Raw genomic sequence first — 14,057 nt, 5'->3', positions numbered from 1 at the left:
ATGCTTTCCCAGCGTTATCCAATAAGTCACACTGAGTGGGTCTTGCGGAACAGCAGTGACTGACCTTCTCTGCTTAGAGCTCCTACTTTCTGCCCAACACTGCGGTCAGACCAGGAGGCTCAAGCGGAGCGCTGGAAGGGCCAGCAACCGCGGCATTTTGGTAGATATCCCCATTCGTCAGAATCACTTCTGACTCACGTCATAGTGAGCTGATGAAGAGGAACGTCTCGGTTACCTATGGTAACCCTCGTTCCCCGAGGAGGGAACGGAGACTCGAGTCCCCTCGCCACAGTTGCTGAGCTTCCGCTGTACGGCTGAGTCACAGGTCCGGCTCCTCAGCGGAAAAACAAGGATGCGAACGCACCTGCTGCTTGTTATATGCTCGCGCCGCGATGCACGGCAGCTGGTGCAATTATCGCATGCCAAAGTGTATTGGCTCGTTAGTTTCACTCGAAGTAGATAGGCTCTCGCAAGCGATCCCCATTCATCAGAATCACTTCTGACTCACGTCTCCGTTCTCTCCTCGGGGAACGAGGGTTACCATACGTAACCGAGACGTTTTATTTCATTTTTGTAGTATTTTCTCACATTTTTCCTCCTCTGTCATAACACGATAAACCAGCAAGCAACAGGACATTTTTGGTTGGATTTTGTACACCCTTACTGTTACACCCTTACTGTTCTAAGGATACTTTGTTTTATTATCTATAATTTTAGGTGTCTGATGTACAGCTTGAAGAAGTCAAGAAGTTATTCAGGGTTGTCTTAGTTTTCCTGATGATGATCCTCATTTGGCACTGGAACACTTGCGTTCAGTACTTCATATCTGTAATGGAAGAGTTTCCCTAAGACTGCTGAGTTGTAAAAGAGAAAATTGTTTTATAAAATAATTTTTTTATGCTTATGCAGGCATTTGTTTGACATGATGTGTTCAACATGTCTTCCTCTTTTTCTGTTACATTTTGCAGAATACCTCGATCGGGAAAAAATACTTCAAACCTTCAAATACGTTAAAAACCTTTGATACAAAGTTAGTTAATCTATGATGTGCTGTTTCTTTTAAGTGATCAGACATATGATTTCCATCTGCCGGATGAAAACAAAAAAAGGCAATGGCTTAGCCATGCCATGGCACCCTAGCAATTTGGCATAAGGTTTTGCATGAGCAAATACCACTGAAAAAAAAAAAAGTTGTTTACATTGAACTAAAGTGATTCCCTTCTGTTTATTCTTTTAGGTGTGGATGAACGGTGGATAGCTATTGTTAGTATGGTGATTGGATATGTAATGTGTTTTGCATTTATTTCTTGGGTGATCAGAGCATTTGGGAGCATGTCTGCGACTGGCAATGCATACAAGGTAAAAATTTTAAGAGTTAAAATTAAAGATGTTGGTTTATTGTTTGTATTTGTTAAGTTTGTTTATTCAACAAATAAATACAAGTCGGCTCTGATGATATTATGCCATGATATATAAATATTTCAGATAAACCAGCTACAATCCTCCACAATGTTCCAAAAGCTGCCCAGAGTGTTGGTGTAATGAAGCACCGGACTCAGAGTGATCCATTTGCAGCTTTTATTAGAATAGTCGGACAGGCAGGGTAATCAACAGCAGACAGGGCAATGGAGGAAACGCAGAGAAGATCAGGGTCACAGGCAGAGGTCGAGGCAGGCAGCAATGAACAAGGTCCAGTAAACAGTCCGGGTCGGGGCAGGCAGATAACAATCAGAAAAAGAGGTAAACAGTCCAAGGTAAGTCCAAGTAAACACGGGAAATAGCGCTCAGAAATGATGGCCAGGGCAAATCAAGACTTCGCAGAGAAGTGGTGTGTGGAAGTGGCTTTTATGTGTGTGTGTAAATGAGGTGCAGGTGTGTTGCGCAATCAGTCCCAGGTGAGAGGCATGATGGGAATTTGAGTTCGGTAGGAAATGGTTAATATTCTGGAGACGGATCCCACCGGTGGAGGAGGCGGTACAGGAGCCTCCTCTGTAACAGAGCCCTCCCCCTGCGAGCGGCTCCTGACGCGAGGAGGCAAACAACGCCGGGGTCTTCCACGAGGTCGAGGGGCCGGTTTACCCGGGTGCATCCGGTGAAACTCCTCAGTGAGTGTGGGGTCAAGGATATCCCCAGAGTTGACCCAGGATTGCTCCTCCGGACCGAACCCCTCCCAGTCAACCAGATACTGGAGAATGTTGCCCCGGCGCCTGGAGTCGAGCAACTCGTGCACGCCATACGCCTCCTCACCGTCAACCAGGATAGATGGGGGAGTCAGAGATGTGACTCCCTCCTCTGGCTCTCCTCTCGGACCACCAGCAGGTTTCAGAGGGGAAACATGAAAGATAGGAGAAATGTGATAATTAGCGGGTAGGTCTAATCGAAATGATACAGGGGACACCTGTTTAACAATTTGGAACGGACCAACATACCTGGGACTGAGTTTGCGGCATGTAAGTCAGAGTCTTAGGTCTCTGGTGAAAAGCCAAACCCATTTGCCGGCGTAGCTCAGGAGACGGTTGGCCTGTTGTTCTTGTCGTCTGACGGCATGAAGTTAGTGGGTGTGAGCCTGATCCCAAACCTCCTTGCAACCATTCAGTGACGGGTGGTAGTTCTGTGGGCTCACCGGACCAGGGGAATAGAGGAGGTTGAAAGCCCAGAATACATTTAAAGGGGGTTATACCAGTGGCGGGTTTGACCAGCGAGTTTTGGGTGTATTCGGCCCAAAACAGATATCTACTCCACTCTGCTTGTTGTTGTTGACAGTAGGAACGGAGGAAACGGATGACGTCCTGGTTCAGACGTTCAGTTTGCCCGTTGGACTGGGGGTGATAACCGGAGGTGAGACTAATGTTAACGTTGAGGTGTCTGAAGAATGCAGCCCAAACCCTGGAGGTGAACTGAGGTCCCCGGTCTGATACTATATCTTCGGGTAAGCCATAGAAGCGGAATACCTGGTTACAGAGGAGTTCTGCTGTTTCGAGTGCGGTGGGAAGTTTGGGCAGTGGTATTAATCGGCAGGCCTTGGAGAATCGATCAACGATAGTGAGTATGGTGGTGTGTCCTTGGGAGTAGGGTAGGTCAGTGATGAAGTCAATGGCGATGTGAGACCAGGGACAATGAGGTGTCGGAAGTGGGGTTAAGAGACCAGCTGGTAGTTGTCTGAGTGATTTGGATGTGTTACAGTTTGCGCAGTTCTGAACATGCTTAGCGGTATCGGTCAGCAGGATTGGCCACCAGAAACGGTTTTGGATTAAGTGGGTGGTAGCAGTGATCCCGGGATGACCAGAACTGGGTGTAGAGTGTACCTGATCGAGGAGCCGAGGACGTAGAGGATCCGGGACGAAGAGGAGATTCGCTGGGCATTCGGCTGGAGGCGTTACTTGGAGGTTGGCTTGTTGGATCTCGGTGATAATATCCCATCGCACTGGAGCTACAAGCAGGTTTTCATGAATGATGTTATCATGAGTGGGAGTTTGAACTGTCTCTTCTATTTGACGAGAGAGAGCATCGACCTTGATGTTGTTGGTGCCAGGACGATATGTCACGGTGAAATTAAATCTTGTGAAGAACAGTGCCCACCTGGCTTGACGGGGATTCAGACGTTTGGCTGATCATAGATACTCAAGGTTCTTGTGGTCAGTGAGAATGATGAAAGGTTAACCTACTCCCTCCAGCCAGTGGCGCCACTCCTCCAAGGCCAGTTTCATGGCCAACAGTTCACGATTGCCCACGTCATAGTTACATTCAGCCGGAGTGAGTTTGCGAGAGAAAAAAAGCACAGGGATACATCTTTGCTGGATTACCTTGTCGTTGTGATAATATGGCTCCTACCCCTGTGTTGGAGACATCTAATTCCACAATGAATTGATGTTCTGGATCTGGATGACGTAGAATGGGAGCAGATGTGAATCAAGTCTTCAGCTCATGGAATGCTTGACATACTTCTGTGGACCAGTTCAGACGGGCAGTGTGACGTTTAGTCATAGCGGTAAAGGAAGCGGCCATGATACTGAAGTTTGCGAACCCCAGGAACCGTTGTAGCTCCTTGATAGTTTGGGGTAATGGCCAATCCAAGACCCCCTTGACCTTCTTCTCATCCATGGCTGCCCCCTCCTGGCTGATGATATATCCCAGAAATGATGTGCTTGTTTGATGAAACTCACATTTTTCAGCTTTGGCGTAGAGTTGGTATTGCATAAGATGTTTCAAGACCAATCTGACCTGAAGGATGTGCTCCCCCATAGAGTTCGAGTAGATCAGGATATCGTCGATGTACACGATTACCCATCTATCCAGCATGTCCCGAAAGATGTCGTTCATGAACGACTGGAACACAGAAGGACTGTTAGCTAGGCCGAAAGGCATAACCAAGTACTCATAGTGCCCACTAGTGGTTGAGAATGCAGTTTTCCACTCATCACCCTCACGGATACGAATCAGATTATAAGCGTTGCATAGATCCAGTTTGGTCAAGTCAAGTCATCTTCATTTATATAGCGCTTTTAACAATGTAGATTGTTTCAAAGCAGCTTTACAGAGATAAGCATATCATTTAAGGTAACAGAAATTGTTTTGGCTTTATAGCGGTTCTTTAATAAAGTTATTTTCCAGCTAAAATTAGTTTTGATTGATTTGCTTCCGTCGCAACGATCATTTGTTATTAAATTAGGGGCCACTAAGATGACACCATTCTCTCTACACAGACTTTAAACGCGAACCTGTGAGAAATGCTGATGATGTTCACATGCGCATTTAGAATTGTTTCTATAGTTACGTGCGTTTGAATATATGTGCGCAGGTTTGGAAATCCCTACAAGCCAAGCCTAAACAAAGTACTTGTCTTTCCTTATAAATTTTAATAAAGAATTTTATTTTATTTTGTCACTTCGGGGTAGGAACGCGAAATAAATTTTCCCGACAACGCCTTATCTGTAGAGTGGTAAAGGGATCCTCCATAGGGAGAGACTAGTTGGCACTTCAGCACTGCGTTGTCATCGGGTCCAGGCGAAAGTCCTTCATCAGATCTGGATATGGCCTGGATCCGGCAGGCTACGGGAAAACCTCGGGATAAACACAGCCACTAAAATTAGAGTAGATGCCATTCTTCTCATGATGTAACAAGTACATCAGGATTTATGGGAAGTGTTCCCGGTTCCGTCTGACCTAATCTATGCAGCCTAACATTGAATTATAGAAGTCTATAATGTATTATGTGAATGCTAGGTCAAAGAGATGTGTCTTTAGTCTAGCTTTGAACTGACAGAGTGTGTCTGCTTCCCGGACAAAGTTAGGAAGACTGTTCCAAAGTTTTGGTGCTAAATAGGAGAAGGATCTACCGCCAGCAGTCAATTTTGATATTCTAGGTATTATTAACTGGCCGGAATTTTCAGATCGCAGTAAACGTGAAGGACTATAATGCGTTAAGAGCTCGCTCAAGTACTGCGGAGCTAAACCATTTAGTGCTTTGTAAGTAATCAGCAATATTTTAAAATGTATGCGATGTTTAATAGGCAGCCAATGCAGTGTTGACAGAACCGGGCTAATATGGTCATACTTCCTGGTTCTGGTAAGAACTCGAGCTGCTGCGTTTTGGACTAGCTGTAGTTAGTTTATTAAGCATGCAGGGCAACCACCCAGTAGCGCATTACAATAATCTAGCCTTGAGGTCATGAACGCATGAACTAATTGTTCCGCATTTGTCAATGAGAGCATATGGCGTAATTTAGATATATTTTTAAGATGGAAAAATGCGGTTTTACAGATACTAGACACGTGACTTTCAAATGAAAGATTGGTATCAAAGAGCACACCCAGGTTACTAAATGACGACGAAGACTTAACAGAGTAATAATTGGCTTGGCGGAGCTGTTGTAGGGCGGCTGGAAAAAGAGGTAATGGATACATGAAATTGACTGTGTTGTCATTCAACCCACGGTAGTCGATACATGGTCGTAACCCTCCGTCCTTCTTCTTCACGAAGAAGAATCCGGCGGCTGCCGGTGAAGTTGAGGGTCTGATGAAACCTTTGGCTAGCTCTTCCTCAATGTAGCGTTTCATGGCTTCAGATTCGGGTTGGAACAGAGGAAATATCCTTCCCTTTGGAGGTGTGGTACCGGGGATGAGATCTATGGCACAGTCAATTGGGCGATGTTCAGGAAGTTGAGAGGCTTTTTTCTTGCTGAAGGCTTGGGTGAGATCTGCATACTCGGGTGGCAAGTTTAACTCTTCTGGATTTGTTTCGGGGGTATCTGGAACTTGACAGGAGACTCGAGTGACTCTAGATAGACAGCGATCTTGACAGGTGGTATCCCATTGAGTAATCTGACCCTCTCTCCAAGAGATGTGAGGATTGTGAGTGCATAGCCAGGGGAGACCGAGAATGATGGAGTTATAAGGAGCATGGATGATGTAAAATTTGATATTTTCGGAGAGCAGGGATCCAGTGTGCATCTTGACTTCTTCTGTGACACGGTGAATTTTTCCCTCTCCGAGGGGTCGGCCATCTAGCGCCTCCACTGTCAGGGAGGAATTACAGAGATTCAATTTTAGTTTACACTGCACAGCGAATTTGTGAGATATGAAGTTCCCAGCTGCTCCTGAGTCTGTTAGGGCAGTGGTAGAGATAACTTCACCCTGAACAAGCAGATGAACTGGTAGAGTGAAACTAGATACCAATGAGTGGGATTTAGCATTCAAACTCACCGATTGAGAGTTGGATGAAGGGCGGACTGGGCAGGAAAACGTCTCCGGTTACTTTCGTAACCTCGGTTCCCTGAAAGGCAAGGAACGAGACATTACGGATGTCGTATATGGGAACTCCTCTCATCCTTCACTTCCGCTGAAATCTTATAGGCTAACGCCAGCAGAGCTGGCCAATTGACGCAAAATATGCAAATACTGAGCCTTGTGCAGTATAAAGCAAGTGCAGCGTCAATTCCATTTCAGAATCGAACAAAAACGCTTAAATCAAGCGAACACGGCGGCGAGCGTAATGTCTCGTTCCTTGCCTTTCAGGGAACCGAGGTTACGAAAGTAACCGGAGACGTTCCCTATCAAGGCTACGGAACTTCGACATTACGGATGTCGTATATGGGAACTGTATAGAATCCCGCCGTGGCAGCATAACAACCACAGAACACAGAACCCAATACCGACACCGCCCCCCCAGCATGCGAGCATCTGATAAGCCGAGATCGACCAAAGGCGAACCTCTAACCTCTGATAGGTCCAAAGGAACCAATCACAAGCTCACAAAACACTGCCATAATTTGCATATCCCGAGCAGTGTAAACTGGGGAAGTTAGCACTGTTTAGCACAACAGGGCAACAACAGTAAGAGAAGGCCTTCGCATAGCGGTGACACATTCTAAAAACACACATAATAGCACATAGAACATCTCTTGGGCAAAGCGCAGAGCAGCTCTCTCAATGCATGTGTAAAACAATCAACTCACCGAAAGCAATCGAGACGCTACAGAGGGCAAATCCAACTTGTAAAACCTGGCGAATGTGTTCTAAGAAGACCAGCCAGCCGCAAGACATAAATCCTGAATAGACATACCCTTAGTCCAGGCCCAGGAGGAGGTGATTGCCCTAGTCGAATGGGCCTTGACGTTAAGGGGGCATTCCTGCCCCAGGCATTCATAAGCCAAAACAATAGCGTCCACAATCCAGTGAGCAAGCCTCTGTTTAGAGACCCCCCGTCCCTTACTGCACCCACCAAAGCACACAAATAGCTGGTCCGATTGACGAAAAGCGGCCGAGCGAGAAATGTATTCCCGGAGCGCTCTGACTGGGCAAACAGCACTCTGAGCATCCGAACCCTGAGAGGTTGATGGCTCAGCGGACAGGGCAGGCAGAGAAACAATCTGCGCTCTGAACGGGGTATTGAGCGATTTAGGGACGTAACCCGGCCTCGGCCTGAGCGTCACATTACAGTTTCCTGGTCCAAAGCGAATACACTCTTCACTTACAGAGAAAGCCTGTAAATCCCCAACCCGCTTCGCCGAGGCGAGAGCGAGAAGCAGCGCCGTTTTAACCGAAAGCTCCTTAATGGCAATCGAAGCCAAGGGTTCAAAAGGCGGTCGTGACAAAGCCTCCAAGACCAAAGCCAAATCCCACGGCGGCACCGAAGGCGGCTGTGCAGGGCACAATCTCCTAGCTCCCTTGAGGAACCGTTTCACCGACGCATGTCTACCGATAGACTGACCGTCAACAGGGGCGTGAAAAGCGGCAATAGCGGCCACATATACCTTCAGAGTGGATGGCAGGCTCCCTTCATCCATCCTGTACTGAAGGAAGCGTAGAATATCCGACACAGAGCAGCTCGCTGGGTCTATATCGACATCCTTACACCATTTTGAAAAAACACCCCATTTCAGAGCATACAGGCGCCTAGTGGACGGGGCTCGCGCTTCCGTGATGGTATTCAAAACCCGCGAATGCAGCGCATCCAGCCCGCTCAGCGACCCTGCAGCGGCCACACATGTAAGCTCCACAGCTCGGGGCTGGGATGCCAGATCGATCCGCTCGCCTGAGACAGCAAGTCCTTCCTGAGCGGAATCTCCCATGGCTGCCCTGACAGTAACTCTATCAAATCCGCGAACCAAGGCTGATTCGGCCAGCACGGGGCTACCAGAGTCACTGCCGCCTTCTCCTCCCTGATTTTGCACAACACCATGGGCAAAATTTTCACCGGTGGAAAGGCATAGAGACAGACTTTCGGCCATCGTGCAGTTAGCACGTCCATCTCCCAGGGGGAACGGGACAGCGAGAAGAACATCTGACAATGCGTGTTCTTGCTCGTTGCAAAGAGGTCGACCTCCGCTCTGCCGAAACGATTCCATATCAGCTGAACCGTCCCGGGGTGAAGCCTCCATTCCCCTTGAGGAATCCCGTTCCTCGAGAGCATATCCGCCCCGCGATTTAGAACACCGGGGATATGTGCCGCTCTCATCACGGATTCCGCCTGCTTGAATAGGGCTCTGGAATGTACACCGCCTTGGCGATTTATGTACGAGACCACGGACGTGTTGTCGGTCCGAATCAACACATGCCGCTGCCCCAGCCGAGACCGGAAAGCTTTTAGAGCTAGAGAGACCGCTTCCAGCTCTAAGCGATTTATGTGCCACTCCATTTGCTTCTCTGACCACCGACCCGAGGCAGGCTTGCCCAAGCAGACCACTCCCCATCCGGTGGACGAAGCATCCGTCAGGACCTCCACACGCCGTGTCACTACACCGATAGGAACACCCGAGCTGAAAAGATCCGGGTTCTTCCACGGGGCCAGGGCACGGGCGCATCCGTGAGTGACCATAATGCGCTTGTGGCCGGAATACCACGCACTCGGGGGGACGCGCACTTTCAGCCAGTGCTGGAGCGGTCTCATATGCAGTAACCCCAGATGACACACTGAAGAAGCCGCTGCCATGCGACCCAGCAGTCTCTGAAACTCTTTCAGTGGGACGAGCCTGCCAGGTCTGAAGCGACCGAGAGAAGAACTCAGAGCCTCCGCTCGCTCGGGGGTGAGGCACGTTCTCATTCTCACCGAATCCAAGCATACTCCCAGGAATGTGGTAGTCTGACTCGGCGTGAGCACACTTTTCTGAACGTTCACCCTCAACCCAAGCCTCTCCAAGTGTCGAAGGAGGGCTTCCACATGGCTGACCAGTGTCTCTCTCGACTGCGCGAGAACCAGCCAGTCGTCCAGATAGTTCAAGACGCGCATCCCGCTCGACCTGAGGGGTGAAAGTGCCGCGTCTACACATTTCGAAAATGTTCGGGGAGCCAGGGCTAGTCCAAACGGAAGCACCGTGTATTGGTACACCGAATTTTCGAACGCAAACCTCAGGAATCTCCTGTGACGCTTTACTATCTGAATGTGAAAGTAAGCGTCCTTCAGATCTACTGAAGCGAACCAATCCCCGGGGCGAATTTGCGCGAGGATCTGTTTCAGAGTAGTCATCCTGAAGGCGCGTTTGTGAAGCGCTCTGTTGACGGGTCTCAGATCCAGTATGGGGCGGAGACCCCCTCCCTTCTTCGGGACAACGAAGTAGCGGCTGTAGAACCCGCTCTCCCTCTCGCTCAGGGGAACCGGTTCTATCGCTTTCTTCTCGAGCAAGCTGCACACTTCTTGCCTCAGCACATGAGCGTTTTGGGGCAGAGTTAACGACTGCATTACACCACGGAAGCGGGGTGGTCTGCGTTTGAACTGAAGTGTGTACCCGTGACGAACTATATTCAACACCCATGGTGAAATGCCCGGAATAGCTTCCCACGCTGCCTGAAAACGACTGAGCGTGGGCTGATCTAAACCTGCGGTATTCACCTCTGCGGTCATTGCCGCTATATAAGGGCTGGGAACATTCATGTTTATTGACCGTGACTCTGCGCTGCTCGAGGGCAGGGCGGTTAACACAGTGTGAGGTACAAGAGGGGAAAAGAGCTCTGTTTGTGAAGTGGTAATTTGCTTTATTGAACAAGAAACATTTACAACATTCACAACATAACTGCCCGTGTGGCTCACAGAACGTTGAGGGACAGAGTGCATTCGAGCGCGTCGCTTGGGCGCGGGGCCTACCTGGCGCTCTCTTCTCCTCTTGCCCGAGCGGTCAGGAGGACTGCTTGGGCCTCGCGGGGGACGCGGTGGGTCTTCTGCGCGGGCTCCTCCGAGCCGTTCTCTTGCTACCCGCTCCCTGCCACTGGCCTCTTCGGCCTCTACTGGCATCCGGTCCCGGGCGGGGCGCTGACTGCTGTCTGGCCACAGCCTGGGGTCAACGGCCCGAGGCGGAAGACGAGCGAGAGCGAGGCTGCTGCGGCGGCGGGGGCGGGGGCGCCCTCCGCGGAATAACGTGGCTCATAGCCTTTGCCTTTTTCTGGGTCTCAGAAAAACGCTCAGTGACTTTCTCGACGGCGTCTCCGAACAGGCCTGCAGGGGAGATAGGCGCGTTCAACAGCGTTTTCCTGTCAGCTTCCTGCACGTCCGACAGGGTGAGCCACAGGTGTCTGTGGAGCACCACCAAGAACCCCATCGAACGGCCAATAGCCTGGGCCGAACGCTTCGTGGGCAGGAGCGCGAGGTCCGTGGCCGAACGAAGATCCCGAATGGTGTCAGCATCGATAGAGGCGGCGCCATCCAGGGACTTCAGCTGCTTTGCCTGCAGCACTTGTAGTACGGCCATGGCGTGTAGTGCAGACACCGCCTCCCCCGCCGCACCGTAGGCTTTGTTGGCTTGGTGGGCCGTGAATCTGCAAGCTCGGGACGGCAGGTTGCGGTCCGAGCCCAGAGCGGGAGCCGACGGGCAGAGATGCGCGGCGACGGTCTCCTCGACGGGGGGGATGCGGAGGTAGCCGTGGTCCGTATAAGATTTCAGCGGAAGTGAAGGATGAGAGGAGTTCCCAATTACGACATCCGTAATTTCGAAGTTCCGTAGCCTTGATAGGGAACCACATAATTGTACTAGACATGTGGGAAATTAATGTGGGGAAAAAATAAATACTCTGAACCACAAGTAGATTTACACAAACTGAGAAAGTCAAAAAACGTTACTTTGTGCCCCGCTCTCCCCATACACACACATAGGCTAATAGATATATATAATAAACTATATATACTGTATGTTAATATATATATATATATATATATATATATATATATATATATATATATATATATATATATGTTAAAAAATATGCTATGTAAGAACAAGAACATTTGGGCATCAAAACATGCACACTTAGAGCGGGTGTTTAAACTTTTGCTTTAAATGCAATTAGTTTCCTATCAAAAGGAACCTTGTCTGTCGCTACGTTGTCTGTGTCCTCTTAATCATTACTCCGCAATGTTTTTCACTGCATGAGAAAACAAACGTGTGGTGTGAGAGTGTGAGAACAGCGTCAATTACATGAGTTTCACACTTAAAAATGCTCAAAATTAGATTACAGAGCTTGCCAGATCAAGAAAATGTTTTCCCAGTTTTGTGTGCCGGATTGATCAGATGGTCAGTCAGATAATCTTTGCTGTGAAACTCCAATGTGTTTTAAACAACCAGCCTCATACTCACCATTTTAAGAAGTTTTGTGTTTCTGCAGAGATCAGCTTCCTGTTTGGTGGAAGGCAGTTGGCCACAGTTTCTGCGCTGACCACCTGCAGCCTTTTCACCCTGTCATTACAAGAGTTTCAGGAGATTGAGGAAGAGTTCCCACATGCTGTGAATGAACTTAGGGGAGCAGCTCAACAGTATTGTCTTGCATTATAAGTTGCTTTGTACGGTCATCGGGAGGGGACATGTTCGGTTCAATAGTTTTGTCGTGGCCATGACACATTAACTTGTGGGAACGTGATGATAAGTTGTGGCCACGAGATAATTTTGTCAAGTTAACGCATCCTTATTTCGTGTATTAGGCCTATCCTTCATTTCAGCATAATGTATTTAAAATAGCCAAATTCCCCAAACACATCAAATGTTGATCGCATTTAGAATAAGAAAAAAATTGCAATGCAAGGAAAAGGCCAAATTATGAAAAACAGAAATGATTAATTAATTGATCTTGGTCTTCAGGCTACGCAGTCTGTTAGTTTACCTCATCTCCCGAAGCTGCTAATTCATCCTCATAAACTGAGCTTCGCAGTCTGTAGTGCTGGATACAGAATTGATTAGTTCATGTTTCGAATCTATCGACTTCGGATTCGAGTCATTCGTTTATCACGTGACAGAAGAACGAAGACTCAGAAGAATCAGACCCGAAGACTCGAGAGTCGAGAGGTGAACTAATAATTTCTCTTTCCGGTACTGACAGCATAGCCTCAATGGGACTGACAGGAAGAACGAAAGACTCAGTCCCTAACCCGAAGACTCGAGAGATGAACTAATCATTTCTGTTTCCAGTACAGAACCTATTGGATGTTGCATAACCCTAACCCAGACCCGAACACGAAGATTCGAAAGATGATCTAATCATTTCTGTTTCCAGAACCTACTGGATGTTGCGCATGCGCGGTCAACATAAAAAAAAAAAAAACAGTTTTTTTACAGTCTATGTACACACACCGGCGGCGCCGTTCGGCGTCTGTCCGCGGTGACCAGCTACGGCTCAGGACCTTGTTCAAAATCCTGCCGCGCCACAGAGCGCCATTTACATAGTTTTATATTAAATGTACATTTAATTGTCTCAAATCGTCGTTAATGTATATACTGACTTCACCCTGTGCTGCAATATACATTTAGTTTTACATTCATTTAGGCTACAGAAATCAGCTGCGTGGATGAAAACTGATGATGTTATCGAATTTTCAGGTGATATTCTCAATTCAATAGCCTAAGTTAACGGACGCTCTGAGGTAAAGTGTTCAACAAACACAAAGTGTGGCAATGATAATCTCATATAGCCTACTGTTTATGTGATTTATTTAATGTTAAAGTAATGTGACGAATAGCCTACCATTTAGTGCTCCCAGCTTTGTAGCTGTAAAAGCAACAATAGATAATTCACCTCAGATCTTGAAATAAAACAAATGGAAACAAGAGCATTTAAACTGTGAACAAACAAGTATATTCTTTGTTACGGCCTAAGCCTTATGAGTGTTGTATTTGTATTTTGTGTGTATCTGTTTCTGTGCTCTGATTAGTTTCTTTATCTTGTTAGGCTCCGCCCCTGCGCACGTGCCCCGTTGCTCTAATGCAGGGATCGGGAACCTTTTTTGACCAAAGAGCCATTTTTTCATTTTTGGATAATGCTTTTTTCCAAAAGAGCCACAGTAGGAAAATAGTTATATATATATAAAATGTTCATTTAGCCGCTAAATGAAAGTCTGAAAATCCAAATGAATCAAATAGGAATTCGAAAATTCGGTGTACCAATACACGGTGCGTCACCTGATCCACAAACGCACATCTTCTTTGTTGCATGCGCAAATTATGATTCACTAATACAAAAGAAAACATTTGTATTCACAAAAATGTCTCTATTTGTACAAATTGCTACACATTCATTCAATTTTGAATTTTGCACGTGCGCAAGTTGAAAGGCATTTGGTTGTAGATAGTAAAACATATCTG

This window comes from Scardinius erythrophthalmus, assembly GCF_964197995.2.
Source record: "Scardinius erythrophthalmus genome assembly, chromosome: 10".
NCBI lineage: Eukaryota > Metazoa > Chordata > Actinopteri > Cypriniformes > Leuciscidae > Scardinius > Scardinius erythrophthalmus.
The sequence above is the reverse complement of the archived record's forward strand: the minus strand, read 5'-3'. Positions refer to the sequence as shown.